General features: G+C 34.0%; 1 protein-coding gene across 4 annotated transcripts in view; it reads right to left on the bottom strand.

The window, feature by feature from the left end:
* Positions 1–21,584, bottom strand: part of rsh (radish) — a 95,338-nt gene extending 73,754 nt beyond the window's left edge. For 3 of the 4 annotated variants that reach the window (XM_066726659.1, XM_066726660.1, XM_066726662.1), the window contains exon 1: positions 21,573–21,584. The gene's annotated coding sequence lies outside the window, so the exon portion shown is untranslated. The remainder of the gene's footprint in view (positions 1–21,572) is intronic. The other variant, XM_066726663.1, reaches the window with a different exon arrangement.
* Positions 21,585–21,794: the final 210 nt, after the last annotated feature.

Raw genomic sequence — 21,794 nt, 5'->3', positions numbered from 1 at the left:
AATTTCCCTGAAATGGTTGTTTACAGTTAGTTATGCTCTCGTTTCCACCAATGTGGTTTCAAAATTAAATAAATTACAAACATCCGTAACCAAATATTGGTATTGTTATATTTGAGAAAATTTTAATCTTAATTGTAGAAAACAAAACGGTGGATCTATTAGACTGTTTTAAAGAGACCACACATCAGTTGAGCAAAATAAAAGTTCTTTATAGTCGCGTTTCAAGATTAATAGGAACATAGAGTCTTACTAAATTTCTCTTTCCAGCGTATAAGAAATGTCTGAAATATTCACTAACCAATTAAAAATGTTGTTTTTTTCGCGCATAGCTGAATTCTGTCGACTAGAAACAAGAACAAATAAATATTCGAGCAAGAGATCATTTTATGAAAGAGTTTGCTACAAAAGGTCGAATTCGCTTGCTAGTTTTTTTTTATCATGTACCTTCTGCCTCTAGTCAACATCTGTCACGAGCAAATATCATTCAGGATACTATAGATAACAATTTTCTACCTTCTCTTTGCCCTATTTTGTTTTTATTGCAAAATGGCACTCACTGCAAACCACACACACATATATAGGCACACTTATACACGATTGGTAACTGATACGTAGTATATGTATTATATATTTGTATATACATATTCTTAAATATAATAGCCATAATATTTTAAAGATCAACGCTATAGGGAATCTTCCGATTTTATAGAATAGTTCTATCGTTATACATATAGCGCTTGCTGGTACCTGTACGAGCGCACCATTTTTCCTCTATTGTACTGAGAGCGTTTACAGAAATATTAAAATATTCCAGTATCAGAAAATATATTCTGCTTGCACGCTGATGAAACGTCGAGTACCCATTGAGAAAAATCAATGAGCTATATAGGGACGAACTAAAAATTTTCTCTAAACAGGAGACTCTAAATATTGATTTTTTGATAGAAAAATAGTATTCTCTTTACCTTAATAACAAATATTAAACCTTTTCTGCTGCTTACTCCTTACAAACGTTAGAGAATACTATTGTTCTTGGGATGCCTGGAGGTGCTTTCAAAATATGTTACTATCATACTGCACTATAATATTTGCGATGATGAAATGCTCAACGTACATTGAATATAACCCCTTCCAACAAACAAATAAGCACTTGCTGATATTCAAAAATGATATATTTATTATTGAAGAAATAGTGAGAAATCCATAACCAACTATTTTACCGAACTTTTAATCAATAAATTTTTATGAAAAATAATAGGGTATAACTTTGCTAGACAATTTTGTCTAGTCAAAAGAACCTTTGGAAATCCATGTTAAAAGCTTTTCTGATCGAAAGTTTTAATTGTCAGGTGGCTTTATCTCTGATCAGACATATTTTACGATAACTGTGTGACCTCTATTATATTTCCTGACGTTTTAGAGTTGCTAGCCAACTCAATATTTTCGTTGCTTTAAACTTTTAATGACTTTTTCTCTTTCCACGATTATTAATATAACATAAAATTTGACAAGAGAGCTGGCTGCATCACACATTCGTCCTTGACAAAATTAACGAGACGAAGATCAGCAGGAGGACGGATGGAAAGAAACGAGAAAACTACTATGTTGCTTGATGGAGAAAATAAGCCAGTGGAAATTTTTGCAGGGGATAACAATATTTTATGTGCAACTAACTAAGCGAAATTACTAAGTGGAAGCTTGCACGAAGCTTTCGTTAGAGCTTTGTACATGACGACTAATGTCTTTGCAGCTGAGAAAATCTTGCGAGTGGCTTGTGATTATCAAGCTCGCCAGCTTTTCCAGATCCCAGAGGAAGCCGTGCGTAAACAGTTAAGCGACGAAGGATCAGTGGTAATAAGAAATTTCAGGGATACAACTGTGTCACACACACAGCATCTTTATTATACTTCCAAGTATAATTGATTCTGCTAGTAAAATATCATAAATATATGCCAAATTACACATTGCAACAGAAGAGCTTTTCAGATTGAAGAAATAGCATTAGAGTGATAAGGCGATTGATAAGTTTATAATTTTTCGACAATAAACAAGTAGTACATGGAGTTGCAGGTGTTGGATGAAGCTCATCGAAAAATTGACTCGACCTTTATTTATCGCGTATAGCTATCGTAAAGATCTCTACGAGCCGCTTGTAAACCTAAGTGCTCCCATGTAATAGTTCTTTGCTGAATGAAACGGCGTACCGACTTGTTGCTTTTCTTCTACCATCATTAAGTAGGTCAAGTACGAAAGCCTACAATCTTCCCTTTTATGCTCTCGTCAAAACTGCGAGCATTAAGTGCAAAAATTCTTCCATGCTTCTGTAATGCATGAATTACTTTAAATCAAATATACCGTGATCTCTGAAAAAACTTATTTCTCAGAGAAAAAAGATTAATCATGTGTTTTTAACCTTACCGCTGATAAATTAGAATTTCTCTTATTATTATAAAGGAAACTATAATAGAAAACAATTGTATAGCACAGTAATGCATGTGTGTCTATTTAGAAGTAGGTGTAATTAACTCAGCATTAGTAAAACCTGAAATTGTATGGCTGAGCTGGAAAACCATGCGAGGGATGTTGTAAAATGTTCCGAGTTTCAACAGAAGCTGTAGTATACTTAAACTATTTGTCACTGGGACAGAATGTCAAGCCAGAGTCAACAACGAACCCACTCTCTCTCTCTCTCTCTCTCTTCTCTTCTCTTAGATAAAATAAATTACATCCCCTTTCCTCCTACTATTCCCATACTCGCTCACAAGCAAGAAGCATCATCTGGAGTCCTTCTTGCACAAAGCATTTCATAAAAACGTCAGTTGTATAATTTTTTACCGTCAAATCGTACCACATTTTCTAGCTGGGTAGTTCTAATATTGTCACGTATCTCGAAAATTCCTTCCATATTGACGAATTTAGAACTTGACAGAAAAGCCGATTGACAATCGCTAAAACTATGCGAAGCTTTTAGCTCAAAGTGAAGATCCTTGATTCTTGATGGGGAACCAGTATGAAAAGCAATAATAAGGAGTGGGAGCAAAGACAAAAGGCTAGGAAAGATTGGAAAAAATGAGAGGTAGGAGTAAGAAAAGAGAGGGGGGAGTGGTAGGTAGGTATGCGTACAAGAATAGAATTTGAAGAGAGACTGTGAAATAAAACGAAAAGTACAGGAAGGGTGGCAAGTCGGTGAAAAAGGGACAAGGAGAGGCTCGAATAAGGGAGTCGATAGCTAGAGGGCTGGTGAAGTAAAGTGGGCGAATGCAGAAGGGATGGAAAATGGGGTTGGGGAAGGGGAAAACAATCGATCCAGTCCTAGGACGATCCTGGCTGTGTCTATTTATACGGGCCGGGGAATGAATTCAGCTACCTGTTGGCAATGCCTCTGAATACGTCACAAACACCTATGCGTCTCCCTCTCTTTCCATTAAACCCTCTATACATCCTCCGCAAATATCCCTCTTCCTTAGGAAAGAAAATTTACGCGCACGAGACCTCACTAACTAACTCTCTCACTCACTCTCAATCTAAGCACCATTACACACACACACACACAAATCGTAATTTAATACAAACTTCAACCCACTTATATATCTATATACGAAAATTCACGTGAAACATAAATGTACAATTCTTTAGAAATTTCTGAAAATAATACAAAACATTTTTGCAATATTAGAAAAAAACAACGCTTATGATAATTAAAAAGTATTCATCCGCAACAATAATGACATATTTTTATTTAGTTTTTTAATGCCAAGACTGAAATCGATTAGATAAGACGGATTAAGCTGTGGTACACTATGCACACAAAACTCGATACCCTCTATATTGAATTTTTCCATTAAGTGCGCTACACACTTTTTATTATATATATATACATATTGATTTATCTCACTTTTTGACAGATCCATTTTCTTCGGTAGTAGAATCCGTATTGTCATCGACGAATTATTCATGCCAGTTCTCTCGCTCCTATTATTCGCGATTCTACTTTATATCCAGAAAGCTTAAGTGCTTTCTTCATACACCCCTTTAATTCTTAATGAGCGCTGAGGGATTGTAAGTCTCGGTTTAAAAACTGACTGACTTTTTCAACGGCGCCCTCGCTACTTTCCCACGGACTGTTGCACAGACTAAACGAAATACGAGCTGCACGATAACTTCGTTAACTCCGCACGCTCGTTACAGTCTCGCATTTAACCTGTTGCGTTATAAAAACCGATTTTCACCTTTTTAATCAAGCTAGTTTTTCAAACAACGTATTGCTGAAAATTTATTTTTCAAATATGACGTCACAAAAGATTACATATTAAATAAAATTGCAACGGTGTCACAAAACTCAACTATCATTTTATCAACTTAAGCGGTTACGGTGAGAATTTCAATTTTCGCGTTATATCCATGAAAAGTTTCCAAAGACTTTTCTCCCGCTTTTCCGGAGAGTTCTCGTTTTCCATTGAGACGTATCCCTTGTTGAGAAATAATACCCTTCTTTCCGGTGAGAAAGAAAGTACAGGAGTCAGGAGTATGATGAGATCAAATTGATTGTTGCTGCACAGGATCGAATGTTCAGTTGTTTTAGCGCAAGGCGAGAGATGAGACATTGTCAGTCGTGCAGAATGAGCTTTAAACCCGCGCACGCGTGATTCTCACGTGTTTCGCATCGAAGCGTTAATGCACGCAGACCAGGAGGAGGGGGGGGGGGGGGAGCGGTTGTATTTATGCGCGCGCATGCGCATTGCCCAACAAACTGGGTCACCAGGTGTACGGAAGTGGGTCAGAAAATCACTCCTAGCAATATCCGGAACCCCTGCCTAGACGCCTCCAACCCCCCTCCCCATCGTCATACCACTACCCCCACTCTATACCACCCCATTCGATATATCGGTCAGTATCAACACGTGGATATACCTTCAAGCGGTTCTTCTAAGATTTTCCTCTTTCTTAAGCTTGGATACATGCTTTTACCAATCAGAACAAATACTTTTATAATATAAATATTATTATTTTTTTATTTATATTATGTACATATTTGGTATTATGTATATTCGATGCTTCGTCTACCTTTATTTACGGAAATCATAAGACTGTAAAGATTTATATTCCGTATTTTTTACCATATTAAAGTCTATTTTCAGGAATCGTTATTTCGTTCGTTCCTTTAGCATATTTACTGTTTCACACACAGATGGTACTGTTAGGAGTACCTCGTTATAGCATCGAGAACTATAGACATACACCTTTTATTAATCCCCTGCATAATATAGAGCCTCCTGCATTTACCTAGATATTGATAGATGAAATCTTCGTTTTCATCTCTATAAAACCTATATTATACTTTTTACCCACGTTTGCATATTTTTCCGTTAAAAACTACTCGTGAATTTGCATTTGAATGCAATACATTTTCCCTAAATACATAAACTTTCGCAAAATATGGGTATTCTTTTTTCTGATTCCATTGCTTTCCATTCATTCTTCCCTATAGATTCACCAACGTCACACACACATATATGGATTTGTTAATGAATGCGAGCCCCCCTTTTTTCAGTCTTTTCCTCCTACTATACGGTTTAACCAAAAGAAATTATTACGTCACATTTTTGTAGCAATAGAACATCATTACTAGCCGTATGGCTATTATATAATATATTTTTCTTTGTATTTAAAATCAGAACCTTTTTTACTTTCCTCTTTCACATTTTTCATAATACTTTATAATTACTATGACCGATCGCATGACATTATTATACGTGGATACCGTTTTCCTCCGTATTTTCCTTTTTCTCTTTCATATACCAGAAACAATTTATTGCTTGAAAAACGTTACGATCATTCTTTTTCATAAATTTGTCAAACAAAATTTTCCAACGAGCAAATTATTTATCGTATATATCTGCTTTTTATATTGAATTACGATAAATACTCTTCATTTGCAGCCCGAAAATTTATTATACCTTTGATATGTGATGCGTTTGAATGGAAGTGGTATATTATTTACTTACACAAGGCAAAGAGGATCAAACAGGTTTATGTAGTATATCTCGGCTATCAAGCTTTGCCACCCCATTATTGAAAACGTATCACATTTTACGTGAAGAATACTGTAAAAACAGCTATACCGTAGCACTGGACACGCTTTATTCAGCCGATCTGGGTCACGCTGCATCCTTCATACCTAATTTCACCAATAACGAATCGGTTCTAAAATAGAAATTAGCTGGCACTGGAACACTCAATATTTATTCCTCGTTAGCTTATCTCACATTTTCCTAAACCATACGCTGCTACATAATCTTTACATAAAACGTTTCCATTATTTCATACGCTGCCTGCGTGCGTTATTAACACATGAAACCGTAAAAGGGCAGTGGGGGGGGGGGGGGGGGGTGAATTGTGGATATAAAAAGCCCGTCTATAGACAAAAATACACTATAATCGTCTATTATATATAAGATAGATCGAATAAATAATTTTTTTCTAACTCAATGAGATCATTTCTAGTTTAAGAGGTCAGTTTAATACCGTAGCTCCGCTCTTTAGGAATAATTTAATATTCAAGGAAAATACAGTTAACAATGTACGTAGAGTGTAATAAATGAAAATGAAAAACAAACAGCTTTAATCACTCTCTCGCAATATCAAGAAGAAGCAGAGAATTTTATATTGCACTTTGTTGAGTTTTATTGTAATTTTGCTTAATGCTAATATCATTTTGTAATCTAACTTCATTGTCAATGGCTAATATATAGTTAATAGCTACCCTATTCCTATGATTTGTTAGAATTTTAAAATGTTACTTATTATCATGAATAATTACAGCTCTGTATAGTGATAAATATTGTATAATCAGAACTTTCCATTAAAGATCTTTATTTTGAGTAATAAAGTTTGTATGCTGACGTCTCTTGATAAAGGCTGCAGTCTCCCAGAAAAAATGCTTCTATGATAAAAGGAAATAAGTAGAGAAAATACAGGGATAAGCCATAACGCAACGTCAAACATAAATTTTCATCCTCCAGGTAGTATGCCCCATAAAGGGAACATCATTCGGTCCATTAATAACGACAAATATTTTGATGCCGATATCAAATTATGAAGATGAGTTTTATTATTTAATTTTTATTGTTCATCGTACCAGAACTTCCTATAAAATGAGCTTAAAAGGTAAACCGACAACTGTGTGGTAAGGCGACGTGTATAAAACTCGGCTAACATTGTAAGCTTTGTACACAGTACGTGTAAATATAGATTATAATAATCTGCGAAATAAAGAGAAAACCTAAAATATATACAGAAATGAATGAAACAAACAGATCGTACAAAGGGAATTTTTAAATACGAATGATGCAACGTTTAATTGGTAAAAAATGAATAAAAATTATTTTTGCTATAAATAAACGAAGAGAGAAAGGGAGAGACACACACATGGTAATTGAAAAATTAAAATTTAGGTGAAGCAGCGCATTTGGAGTGGCAGAGCGGAAATGACAGTCGAAAAGATGTTGACAATAATGGAGGCAGTGAAAATCTGACAAGCTGTCGATATTAGAGATGAAGAGGGCGTGGAACGCACTGTGATACCGATAGTTTCCCGTGTTGCCCGAATCAAAGTGGCCATTGCTTGGAGAAGAGCATCCACAATGCAGCCATTGTACGCGGAACTCCATTAACTGAAGATCAGCCGCACAATGCACTCCTCTATTCCAATACTTATATATTAACCAGACCAGCCTAGCCAGTAGTAAAACTAAATGCGATCGTTCAAAATTTTCAAGATCATTTTCTTATATACTATTTATTCACAACGAACATAGCCAACTATGTTGTGGATTTAACAATACATTTATATATACACATACCTATATATTTGATAGATACGAACATTCGATTAAACAGAACAACCGGTTTATTCAACTAACTGAAGAACTCCAATCTTGTGGCTTATTGGCGAATCAGATTATGGCGCACGTTATATATGTCCATCATATGCGTTGTATTGGGCTAATATAACGAGAGAATATATTGATGGTTATATTGGATATAACGTAAAAATGTTGAGATAAAGCACGTGATAAGAGAGGAACGAAGGTGGTTAAGAGGAGAACGTGACAAGGTCAAAAATATCATAATTCAAAGGAAACCACTAGATTTCCATCGACTAAGCTTCATTAATCAAGAGCTGGCAAGAATCATACGTGCCACAGCGGGATCGTTGATTGCTTTGCACTTTCCGCTCGATTCAGGAAATCTCGTTACACTCGATGAGATCACATTCCAGTAAAGCTTGCAATTCAATAGGTGAATTATCCATTACCATTCTTACTCCGAAAAACTCGTTTGCAGAAATTCACTCTTCTAAAAAAATCTACTCTATCAAATGGTTGGAATAAAATAAACGTGACAGAGTTGAATAAATGGGGAATCACGTCTAAGTAATATATATTATATATCAAGGAGAAAAAACAGGTGAGAGTAAGAAAAATAAAGATGAGAGGGAAGGAAAACGCGTGCACTGAAAATAAAGAGAAATCTAGTTCTCTGACGGTTCAAGATGATTAAATGAATGGCTGATACGTTAACAACGTCGATTACAAGAATTTTCTTTCTCATTTCCTAGCTCGATCGATCCCAATTTACTAAAAACCTGACTAACACAAAGTTTCTAAAAAAAAAACCTTATTTATATGCTAGATCTTCTTATCCGTCCTCAGCTCCATTTTTACTAGATCGCCTCTCGCTGGAAAAACAGTTAACCTTCCAGTAAATAGTTTTCGTTTATTCTTAGCAAATTTTAAATTACAACAAATTTTAAATCGTATTTAATATTGATATCTATGTAGTACCTAAGGGTAAATTTTTAAAGTGATTTCTTTAATGTACAATATGTATACACATTATTCTTTTTTGCAAATTTCCAAGCTGTATCAGAACTACACGAAGTTTCTTAAAATTACCTTCTGTTAATTATTACATAGTTTTCAAATAATTCCTAAATTTTGTAACAGTCACGAGCAAATTTAGGCATAATATGAACGTTAATTATGACTGGGTAATAGCATAAAATTTCAAGCTTTGAATAGTTAATAATAAAATTATGTGTAATTTAAATTTTAAGAGAAAATTCGCCGTATTTTAGATCCAATTAAGAAGCATATTGCAATAATAAAAAGACAATAATTAAACTCTCTAAGTTTAAAATGACAAAACCTGGTGAGCTTTGTTCGACTAGCAGTTTTTTATCATGATCAAAGGCAGAACTTGCTGTATATTCATAAATCTCGGTAACTACATAAGTCGATACTAAAGATGAGGCAATTATCATTATATATGAAATATACAATTCTGATAATAGAGCCAGAAGTACGTGAAAATTAGAAGAAAAAAACGAATAAAATTTTCTCAGTCAAATTTGGAGCTGAGTTATGAAGAATATTAAATATAAGAAGAATACGTGATGAATTTAAGGGAGACAATGAGAGAGAGAGAGAGAGAGAGAGAGAGAGAGAGAGAGAGAGAGAGTTTAAGGCCTAAAACTAAAATAATATAGAAGGACGGATTTGCAGAATGACGATAAAAGCCGAAAGCGTTTTATATATTATTGAACTCTGAGAGAGCGAGCCTGAGGTGATAATTCCTTGCCATTGCTCAAACAAGAAAAAACGAGGTTTATTGCGCATTCAGAGCCTACCAGCAGGTTGGTGGAATCTGTTTTTCACTGCATCGTTTCGACATTGATCGGCTTTCAAAGAATTCCAAGCAATTTCGTCGAATCACGATGCAGTGATTCCACACTACCGAAAGCTCTGCTGACCCGAAATTCTGCAAATTCCTCCACTTAGATGCTTCACCTGGCAACAACGCGCATTCTCAAATAAAAATGCGCTCCACTTTTCATACAGAGCTCCCCGGTTCTCGCCTCTCTAAATAAAATATTTATCCTGAAAGCTATAACTATGCTGATACCTACAAACAGAGCAGCGTTCAAACTCAATGAACAATATAGGGGAACGTTTGAAGAGATCTATAAAAGTATAATAAGAAATAAAAAAAATGGGAAAAGAAAATTGCATATGAGAGATAAAAAGAAAGTTGTTAAATGAAACATTGCAAAAAGGACAATAATGTACATGCGATATGCTTTTTGTGGTAAATTTTGTAGATATATATATATATACAGGAGAAAAAAAAGGAAAATTTAATAACACAGTAGCAGTTGATTATGGAATAATATCGGTAATTATGAAATTTGAAGGAAGTTGCAGAAGAACATATCGTGTAATCGAATAAAATGTGATTTATTTATAAAATTATGGCAAGGATTATTATGGCAAAAATAACAGCACAGTGAACTGAAGTGAAAAATTGTCCAAAAGAAAGAAAAACTAGGCTTTTGTTAAGTAGGAAAGGGGGCTATGAAAGACCACAAATAATGAATGAGTTAAATAGAAAGAAACGAATGTGCTCATCGTAACATTTTTGACATTAAAGTAGTCTATTTTGGCACTGTACAAGAAGGGAGAGAATTAAGAAGGAGTTACTGGGAGTTGAAATAAAAAAATATCAGATAAGTATTAGGTATAGATATATAGAATACACCATACGTACAGGTGTTAATAGAAAAAATTAACCGTACCTATTATTAAAAGAGAATCTGAAATCATATAGTGAAATAAAATAGATTTTATCGATACTAAATAATTAAAAATAAAAAAATGAAAAAGAATTTAGAACAATTACGACTTCGGAAGATTCTCAGAAAAAGAACAAAAGGTGGTAAAGTCAGGGTGGGAAACATATCTGTTCGATATGATAAGAGCTCAGCGGTGATGTATAGAAAAAGAAAAAGTTTTCAGCGAGAAAGTTTGAATGAAAGTAGGAGGAGCGCATGGAAAGTTTATGAGAACGGCCTTGAAGTAAAAGAAGAAATACTCTAAGATACTTACAAGGGAGAAACGAAACAGTAACTTTAAGAATAAAGTTGAATGCTAAAGTAAACTAAAGTTGATGTCTTTTGGCAATTGGAAGTATAATCGTACCTTATGGCCATAAATAGGTTCGATTTTATAATTCGTGCAGAGCATATATTGGTAAATAAAAATGTCTGAAATTTGCTATGATGTATAAAGATAAAATTCTTGGCAATGAGAGAAATTCCACAATACACTTAATTGTCACTGTAAAATTTTCATTTACCTCAAATGCTATTAAAACGTTTCAACTAACAGTGTAAGATGAAAGAAGCGTGAACGCTTGAATTCTTTCAATTAAACTTACTCAATTGGCTGGTTTATGTGATAGAGGAACGGGTAAAAACGATGGCTATTGTCAAAGGTGAAGTTAGAGGCCATTGAAAAACTGGTACTTGGATGGTTCTTATCATATTTATTCCGATGTACACGCCTGTCAGTTGCATTCGACTGACGAGAGCTCCCCTCGTACGATCGTTCAACGACCAAATTTATTTAAAATGCGCAAAGGGGTACAAGTGAACAAGTTGAATTTTTAAAGTATGGCATTCGACGATAATAAAATTTGATGGAGTTAAAACGTTGAACAAGCGATCATTGAATATTTCACGAAGAAATTGGAATTTCATGAGAGTGTCGGAGTCAAAGAGAGTCGAAAAATAAAGAAAAAACAATTGTAGGAACTGGGCTTTTATCAGTTTCCTGGAATTGATGGTTTGGAGAGGTTGAAAATTGATCGTTTACGAGTGCAATCAAGGTAATGGCAAATCAGATTAAATGGGGCTTAAACACATGATGCGATTAATATCTGTTGGAGGTGTATCAGTCCATAGAGAATCGCTCGTTGGGACATTCAGCAAATTACTCGCTAAAGCCTTCTCGACACTTTTACTTATACGCCCTTATTATTCTCACTCCAAAGAGCTATCAAAGATTGGTAATGGATAATTTTTGCTGAAACTCAAATGATGAATTAGTGTAGGCGTCGAATCAATAGGACTAAAAATGTTAAGAAGTGCAAAGGAAAGAAATGCCCAAATATCCTATATAGAAACTTATCCAATTGACATGATGAAGAAGTGAGCTTGTGTTTTAAAAGTGCGAGGATGCTTTCTGGTAGTTCTAGACGACCTTGCATGGTCTTCTACTACCACCTGTTGAGAGAGTAAGAGAAAGAGAGGCTCTCGCAAAGCAAAGCCCATGCTTCCATCCCTACTGCAATAGCGGAGCATCAGGTGCTCAACCTTGTACCAAATAATTTCTACGTAAAGCGACGCTTCACCCAAGGCTAACCGTTTCTTTGAAACTGAGAGAAGAGACCAACTTGTTTGATATAGCTTTACGTCATTTGTTCATTTTGTTAATTTAATAAATATATATATATATAGATACAGGTATTCGCTAAAAGATAAAATGTCCTGAAATTTACGAGAAATTCATACATCATACGGAAGCTTCGGAGCTGAGTAAAGACGCTTCCGGCCGAATTTCACATCTAATTTCGTAATATAATTTCACCGAGGGAGCTGAAGCAGGAAAATAGTTAAACGAGCAACCCCTCCAAGCAGATTATCTATCAAGCAATACGTGTCGTTGCCATGTGCGATAAGACCCTGCATCCCTTCGCATCCTCCACGCTTCCTTCCCCTCACTACTCTATTCTACCCTCTCTCGTAACGAGCCCCAAATTTTTTCTTCTGCCCAACTTCACCCCTCCCCCCCCCCCCCCACCCCAACACAATCTTGCATTTCGAAAAACGACCCAACATTAATCTCCAGCCACACCACTAATATTTAACCATCATCATTTTTTAATGGAAACACGCCTAATGTGTTGAAGACACCCCTAAAGAATTTTGGCAATAAAGTAAACATTAATTATTTAATTAATTCTCCTTTGTTTGAAAATACTGACAAGATAATCTTACCAAAATTCACGAAACTATGAAACAGCATACGAAGTTTGCAAGGCAACGTTATATACTGTAGTGTAAAATATACTGAAATATAATACACCTCATGGGGGGTTTCTGAATCTGTTTAAATCTCTTGTGGCTAATGAGGAATTTAATGATACCTTTTTCGGGGGTAACAGTTTATCAAGAAAATGGGAACACAATCGTCAAAGCATTAGTGCGTAAAAAGTAGAAAAAAAACAACTCTCTTTATTTAAATATAGATTTAACAGTACACTACGTTTATATAATTAAGTAACTAATTAACGATTTAACGTAACATTTCAAGTCATTAATTAACATCTCTGTGTAACAAGCAGAACAAAGCAAAATGTTTAACTGTACAGCATAATATTATGTGTAAAGGAGGATGAGCTGTAGCGCGAATCGAATTTCGAGATCTTATTACACACAGGGGAAATAACTTAGGAGACAGAATTGGTAGGTTTAACGTATACTGTTTTGAAAATCAAGCTTATAGCTGCCATATGAAGAAGGACTTTTAATAAACCGTCTCGATGAGTTTAAGCCAATACTGTCTATAGAGAAATGAAGCAATAAGTTATCGAAAGAGAAAACGTTCAATAAAACGTAATATTGTGCGTTAAAGGAGAGTTTTAGCAAGAATCGAAGAAAGAACTTTCTTCTATAGTGACAGGGGAAAGAGGTTGAAGAAGAAGTCGTTTCCGGTGAAGCTTGAGGGAAGTTCCTGGCACTTGGAAGTGTCGAGCAATTAAATGGAGCCATGCGGGAATGCTAGCATGTGCTATCGGTTTTCTGAAACCATAATGGAAACCCCGAGTGCATTCCTGGGTCGATGCAGGCTGCATTTTGGCCCACCGTTTGCTGCATGCGTTGATTAGCGCTATGCAAAGTACTGCAATAACGAATGTCACACACGAAACTAATAACGTCCCAACCAACTCTAAACCTCTAAACGCGCGCCCTTACCCCGCCCCCACTCTCGCTCTTCATTCTCCACAAAATGCCACGCATTCATTTTCTTCCGCTTTACACTATACACTCAAACATAGTCCGACACCTACGATGCTAATCGTAATAGTTACGACACGAAAAACTGTCTAAACCTGATTAACCACTGACGAACTTCCAGTGCACGAAACTGCGGCTCAACCAATTAAGCTAAATGTAATTAACTGCCAATTAATATCAAACTATAAGAGGGATATAGTGTGGAGAGGAGAAAGCAATTATGCTTATGGGTACAGTAAAGTGTACTGCATGTTCTCTATGGTACATATACAGACCGAGGCAAAGTTAGAAGCTTGAAAACTCTCAAAAATTGGGGCATTACTAGAGAAATTCCTTATTCATAGGCTTTACGAGAAACAAAATTGCTCCTGTAACGTGCACAGAGTCCACATTTTGTTCTTCAACTTTCAGCAAGCCAAATCCCACTGCTTATCCCCACTTTCCCCATCTCTTTTACATCTCATATATGCGATACATTGTATATACCAGAGTTTTTCAAGTTTATGTGTGACATATGAGAAAGAACATTTGATATACAAGATATTGTATACTTGTATAATATAAGGTTTTGCTCAGGACACGCTTGCAATTAATTTATGAGAACGTAAAAAGGGAAACCAAGTTTTTCACGTGAAACATGACGCTAATCTAGGGGGAAAGGGAAACATCGGAATGACCGACCGGAGACAAATTTGGAACAAATTGATCGATTGATCGGCCTACGTGAAATAGAAGTTCCCGAGCAGCTCCTAATATTGAGCTACTTTCTCTTATCCCACTTACCCCCACGTAATAACATGTATCTTGATTTGCTTATATCAGCCTACACTTATATCCTCCTAAACATCCCATTTACTCTTTTATCATATATACATGCAATGTAACCCTAGTTCTTCCTTTTCCTGTTCATCTATTTGATAGTTGACCCTGTCAATCGTAGTTCCAAAGATTTCTGAACCAAATGTCTGGCACTATTCGAATATATACTACTGTCGATCAACCATTCATAATATATCACTTACGTATGTAGGTTGTTGAAATAGAATTTCTATTTCTTATACTTTTTATTAATGATAAAAAATGGAATATCATAATCGATACGTTTGGCATTCTTAGAAAATTATTCATTCTTTAATTTTTAACTGCAGCGCACAAGCAGTTTAAACAGAATTTCATAACGCTTTTGTTAATTAATAACTAATTAATTGAGATATGCTGTTCAGAAGAATAGTTCATCCGAAATCAACGTTGATCGGGTTCCTAACGAGAGCAACACGTATTTCTGCAGAGAATCTACGAGAACTGTATAATTTGAAATAGTCTCTTTAAACATTCATCGATATCGAATATTTCCATATCCCTTGTACACTTTTTACGAAGGAGATATAACTGTCCAAAAATAGTCTATTTTAAGTCGGAAAGGTTTTCTCGGATATTTATCGCGATATAGACGTTTAATTCCGTCTTTATTCGATTTAACCGATATATACGTAATTAGTTCTTTATTTACCGAAAAGGAATCGAGTTTATTTAAACGTGTAATACCCGGATTAAGTTTCACAGTGATTGGTTCCTAGCTATTCCTTAAAAGGTAAAATTTGCTAATTCAATCTCAGTTTTTTTAAGTTTCGGACATTTTTATGCTACATAAGCTTCGACCAAATTTTCCAGGACAAGCTAGTCCTGAAGACCACAAGCATCATATTACTATATAAAATCGCATAAAATTGTTAAACTAATTATAGTTTAATTCTACTTGAATTTGTGTTTCATGCATTGTGTTAAACATAGCATTACAAAGGAAACATATGTTGATCGGATATTATTCAAAACCATAAATTAATCATTAAACTTTCACGAAATTAACTCCAATTAATGTTTTTAATAATCATTTATGTTTACATGGAGAAAATACTGTAGTTATAGATTTGGTGAAAAACAGGAAGTTTTAATGCATTTTACAATACCGTAGTCATATCTTTTCAATTTTGAAAATTTTAAAGCGTACACAGTGAAAATAAAGAATCTATATGCAGTATATACAACTTTTTAATTATTACAACAAGTTGTACGAAATTTTACAGTTGTTCTTAAGTAAAAGATACAGTATATTTAATTAGTTTTTTAAAATACTAAATGTGTAGCATTCGTATGGATTTAATGGAATTATTACTGTGTTTGTGCAGTAGAGAAGCTGGAAAACAATTACATTAATTAACACGACTCATTGACTTACCCAACACTCAGATACTAATTTAATACACATATGTTACATAAACGAATTGGTTGTTTTATACATCTATAAATCATTATAAATGTACCTAATTATCATGGAGAACATATACATATGAGTACAATATGGTATATCGAGAGCATCACATACTCTACACGTGGTGCGTAAAGTCAAACTTCTTTTTTCACTTAAATACACAAGATCGAAAGGTATATGGAGAGTACCGGCAAGAAATATCAAATAATATTAAAAATGTCTTAGCCACCTAGTAGCAGCTTTATGAATCCTTAGATAGTTTAATTAATAACGCAGTACTAGAAATTTTACTGTAGATAAAACAAACATTTAATATAAATGACAATATTATTATTTTCGTTCTAGTTAATCTCAATTTCTTTTATTAAAAAATACCACAACGCGTGTGGTGAAAATTAGACAACTTTTGTGGAATATTATTCATGGCACTATTTTTCCTGTGCACATTTCCGCACAAATTGAAGCTTGAAAAATATTTATTCATTTAACTCACTAAAAATTGTTGAACTTTTTATATAAAAAAATTGTTTGAAACGATATTACCAATTACTGTGTAAATATTTAAATTTCATTAAAAGTAAGTCCCTTCTTCGTCTGAGAATATAAAGATATGACCACTGTACTATATATATACAGTAAAATTTAGATCAATATTTTCTCCATATAGGTACCCTCAGTATTTTCATTGCACAATTGCGCAATAAACACCACAATGCACGATGAAAACCGAAACCACTTTGTGCTTTTGAGTATCTCAGCGTCCTTGATCCTGTTTACTATGTACACCTTTAATGAGAATGTGATAATAATAATCGAATATCCGATAAAGTACCCGTTTCTTCTCAACTATCAAACTCAATAATGAGAATTGGATGTTTGTTCTTAACAAACAATCAATAAGTCGAGAAGAAGGATGGAATGTTAATTACATGACATATTTTTCTGCTCACTGAGAGAATAAAATACGATTTTTGGTAATAAAAAATCACAGTCTATGGAAATTGTAAAACAAATTGTTGGACAATGGAATATAATATCCCACGGTAAAATTATCCTATTTCGTCTTACTTTTGCAAGTGAATAATATAAGCAGGAATTAACTAAAGCGTTTAAGTAGAAGTAACGGTAAAAAGAAGATAAAGGTTACGAAAGGGATTATCTTAAATAGGAGCCTGAAAAAGTCTTACACGCCGATGCCAGCTTAAAGTTTTTATTTATTAAAAAGACTGAAAATAAACGGAGTATACAAGAAACAAATATTAAGCACGCTAGTGTAAATATTAAGATTAAAAAATGCAATATAAATTTCTTTTGATAGGTCGTTCAAAGTCGTCCGAAGTCTTAATTAAATATTTTAAGCTCAATTATCCACGATGCAATTTGCGTAGAGCAATATATAAGCAGTTGAACACAACAAAGTCATGTTCTAATATAAGTTGTTATTATTATTAAATTTTGTATTTGCAGTACCCTACAAGAAGGAAGAGAAGTTTGCATAGTATAGCTTTTGATTTTCTAGAAATAGACTGTTGAGCGCGTTACCGATGACCATTATTACAATCTAGACGAAGACTTAACTTTGCTCTTAACCGCGCAATTTCGACGCTCCAGGTATAAAGTGCGGTTCTGGATACGTAGACGTAGCAAAATCACGTATCGAGTCGCCTACAAAAGCTTTTATGCAAAACGCCCATGGTAAAATGTCATTTTGAATTCTTGCAAAGCGACTTTCCACACACGAAATATTCTGTGAACAGCTTTATGCAAAGCATCACAATGTGCTTTCGCTGCTTTATTTTCAAACGCTTGTGTATCTCTTATTATAAATACACACATTATATTGCTAAAATCATTAACCCCAGCCATCTTCCTAATCAGTTTCTTTGTCTTTCTCTCTTACTCTCATACAAACTTTGTTATCATCTAACTTGATGAATCAGTTAGATAAAAAAGTTAAAAGTCAACATCAATTAAATTAAAAAATAAATTTTAGCTTCTGAAAGGACAAGTTGGAAAAAGTTTGGCAAATAAACTGATGGTACTTAAGAAGTTGATACATTTAATATATGGAGAATCTGAATATCGGTCAGCGCTAATATTGTTAAATTTGCTGAAATTTGAAGATAAGTTGGTAGTACCGAGTGAATTTGTGGGATAACTTGAATGATTATTATAGCTACTTTGCAAACTTAGTGTATACTCGTATATTGGAATTATTGAAGATTCCTTAGCTTATTTGGCCTTCGAAAAGTGTAAGTTGTTAATTTTTACATTGCATATAGCAGCTGCAATACTGCAGATGGCTGATTGAGACCTAAACTTCAACTAGTTAAGCCTAATACTATTGAAACTTGTGTGTGAGACCTTCGGAAGATGTTTGATGAAAATCTAACTTAAACGGACGCTGAATCTTAACCTATATAACCATAAATATGGCTTACAAAGAAAATTACGTATCTAAGGGAAAAAGAGAATAAAATTTACTAAGAATAAATTAGCAAACACTATATAAATATCGTTTAAAATATGATAGCGGTTATGTAGATATATACTGATATCTCATTCATTTGGTAGGTAAGCTATAAATTGTGTTATAAAATGCTATTAAAATAGATATTAGGTTGTGCAACGTTAAATGGAAATCATAAAAAATGATAAATAAATCAGGAATAATTTCCCATATAAGGTAAGATAAAATAAAGTTTTCATTGTAGGTATGCTTTTTAATGTTTGTATAAATTTATATTCAACTTATTCAAGGAAAAATCGACAAAACGCATCGAAGTATAAATTTAAGATAAACGATGTCTGTCCCAGTTTTGGCAGTTCGTGATCGGCATATTTATTTCGTTTAAAATGGACATACGTATCTTCCAAGAATACTAATCCTAAGAAATTGTGAAAATGCAAGCTATTCAAATATACAAACAAACCCCTATTTTCCTGCTCCACCTTTGTATTTCTATTAAATTGGTCAATACTTAGTATAATACAAGATCCACCACATCAAATGCCCCATAACATAGATGCAAGAAAACGTATATTCTTAGCTATAAATCATATTAAATTTTTACATAGGACCTCTTCGAAGTCTCTCGCTATTTGTATTCAAAGAGGTTTTATGTAAAATTTTAATATCTTTAATAGTTACAGAGAGATAACCATTTTCTTATATACGTGTATACTAAGATTTAATATATATGAAAATAAAAGTATAACTTTTTGATTAAATTGAAAGCGATATTCTTAGTTGTTTTGTATTGCAACAATGACAAAAGTTTTCTCATTATATTAATTAAAGCTTTTAAGAAATTTTTACAAATAAATTAAAGCCTTTTCACTTGATTGAGTAAACCTAATCCATTTAATTCGAAATAACATAACTTGTTTTCCTATAATGATTTTTATGTATTCTCGGTTAGCATTGAAGTGGTCACAAAGACAATTTGAAGTGAAATAATATTATTGATTTATTATAACGGATAAGTTGAATTCAATTTAAAGTATGAATTAAATTTGTTTCTCCGTTTAAAAAAAGTTTAGTATAAAAGATTATCATATTGCAATCAAGAGTATATAACACTAAGAATACCCATGACAATTTAAAGAAATGAATAAGATAAAGATAATCGAAACACGTTCTAAATGGACGAGGAAATCGTTATTTTCATCGCGACGAGATAAATCGTAGTAAACTCGATTCGTTCTAGTTTCCCATAGAATTCCGTAATATCAATGGAATCCCAAAAGCATTAATCACTAACGATAACAATCATCAGGTTAAAATGCTAAATGGATAAAGGACTCGCCAATCAAATAAAAATTAATATCAGTGAAATTTTAATTACCTTTAGAGAAAATATATTTAGAAAATTGTTTGTTTTTGTTCATACGTTGCTATGTTTTATTAGTATTATTTTCATCCAAACAAGTTCGAGTTAATTAGTCGCGTTCGATTTGTGTCGGTGAAGAATATATTTTTGTTGAAATGAGCGTATCACATTCAATGGGAAATTGGGTTAATAAGTAGCTGTATTTCCAGGTACTACGACCTAATTACAAACCTCGAACACTTACGACTAATATTGGAACCGTTATTTTCAACCAACAATGCATCCCTCAAAACTAACAGTGTCTCTTCGCGACATAGAACTGTATTCAAATCTTTAAGTTTTCGGTAATGGAGTAAACGATTGTTTCGATTAAATCTTTGGAACACCAAATTTCAAAAATTGCATAGATTTTGTAGGAAAAAATAAATCAATTGTTAAATGAAAATTGATTTCCGTTTAAACAGAAAGTTTATTAATGAAGCTTTAAATAACTGTCAATTACTCCACGCTTTACTGACCCACATTAACGAAAGAAATGGGTCAATCTGAAAACTGAAAATATACATCCAAAAATTAATAGTTTTTTTATTGTTTAACTAAGTACATAGTAATAAATTACGTTCGCTAAACGAATTGCAGCAAATAGACCTTTGAGTTCTGGATTGTAAGAAAAAAATGTTTTTTCTTACAATCGAGCACGTCGGGAAGTAGGTAATGTGTGCGTTGACATTTATAATAATTATTTAATATTACAAAAAGTAAGATATAGTGCTAGGATGACCATTATACTCAAAGGGTTGGTGACAGGAAAGATAGAGAATGGGGGTGTACCGCAGAAAATACTAATCTTGTAAGAACTATCAAGACAAAATCCGATACTATCTTTGCACTGTTTAGTGAAACCTAAAACATGTGTTAGATTGAAATAATTGTGGCAGTTAAGCAACATTAGAGTACCGAATCACGAGAGACATTTCTCTCACGGTAGGTTAGACACGTACGAAACGCTAGACTAATTCAATATAGCATGAAAATCTAATACTCCTGGTGATAATCGTGTTGGGATAATTGCCTGAGCTAAGCCGCGTGGAAACTCAGGACCAGAAAACTTTTTTATAGAACACCCTCCACATACGTGAAATTATTAATAAATCTTCAATGTTTCTTTCAAACAAGCTTCGAACAACGAATAACAAAATTTCCACTTTTTCTCATTCTTAACAAACATTTCCTTATTATTAAATAAAGCTCGGCTCTATATCCTGATTATTTTGCTAACTCGGTCAAACGAGCTCCAAAAATACTCAAAATCTATATCGAGTTATCGCAAGATTATGTATATAGGTACATATCTTCACAGTTAACAAAAAAAAATACACACACACACACACACACAAATGAGGTAATGTTTAGTGTATCGTGAAAGAAGAAGAAGAAAGTGAAAGGAGAAAAAAGAAGAAAGATAGTAGGAGGGAAGGATTGGGGTAAGAGAAGAAAGAAATAGAAAGTAATAAACGGAAAGAGAGCAATGAATATGTTTAAATTTACTCACGATTGTGTGGCGCGTTTTGGTGGTGCGGCAGGACTGAGGAAGGCAAAGCACGTCAAGACTCTTCTGCGAGAGCAGCTCACATCGCGCAGCCGTGCCCCTTTCACCCCCAGCCTCCCTCTATCGCAGAGTTATACGCTTACGTGTGTATACTCTAGTGGCAAAAGACCTGCAGCTTCCACGGGTAGTTTACTGAAGAGGAATGGAAAGAGGCAACCCTATTCT

This window comes from Prorops nasuta, unplaced genomic scaffold, assembly GCF_024137725.1.
Source record: "Prorops nasuta isolate Cenicafe-Biocafe unplaced genomic scaffold, Cenicafe_Pnas_1.2 PNAS00005, whole genome shotgun sequence".
Lineage (NCBI taxonomy): Eukaryota > Metazoa > Arthropoda > Insecta > Hymenoptera > Bethylidae > Prorops > Prorops nasuta.
Note: the sequence above shows the minus strand (reverse complement) of the source record. Positions and strands in the feature narration are given on the sequence as shown.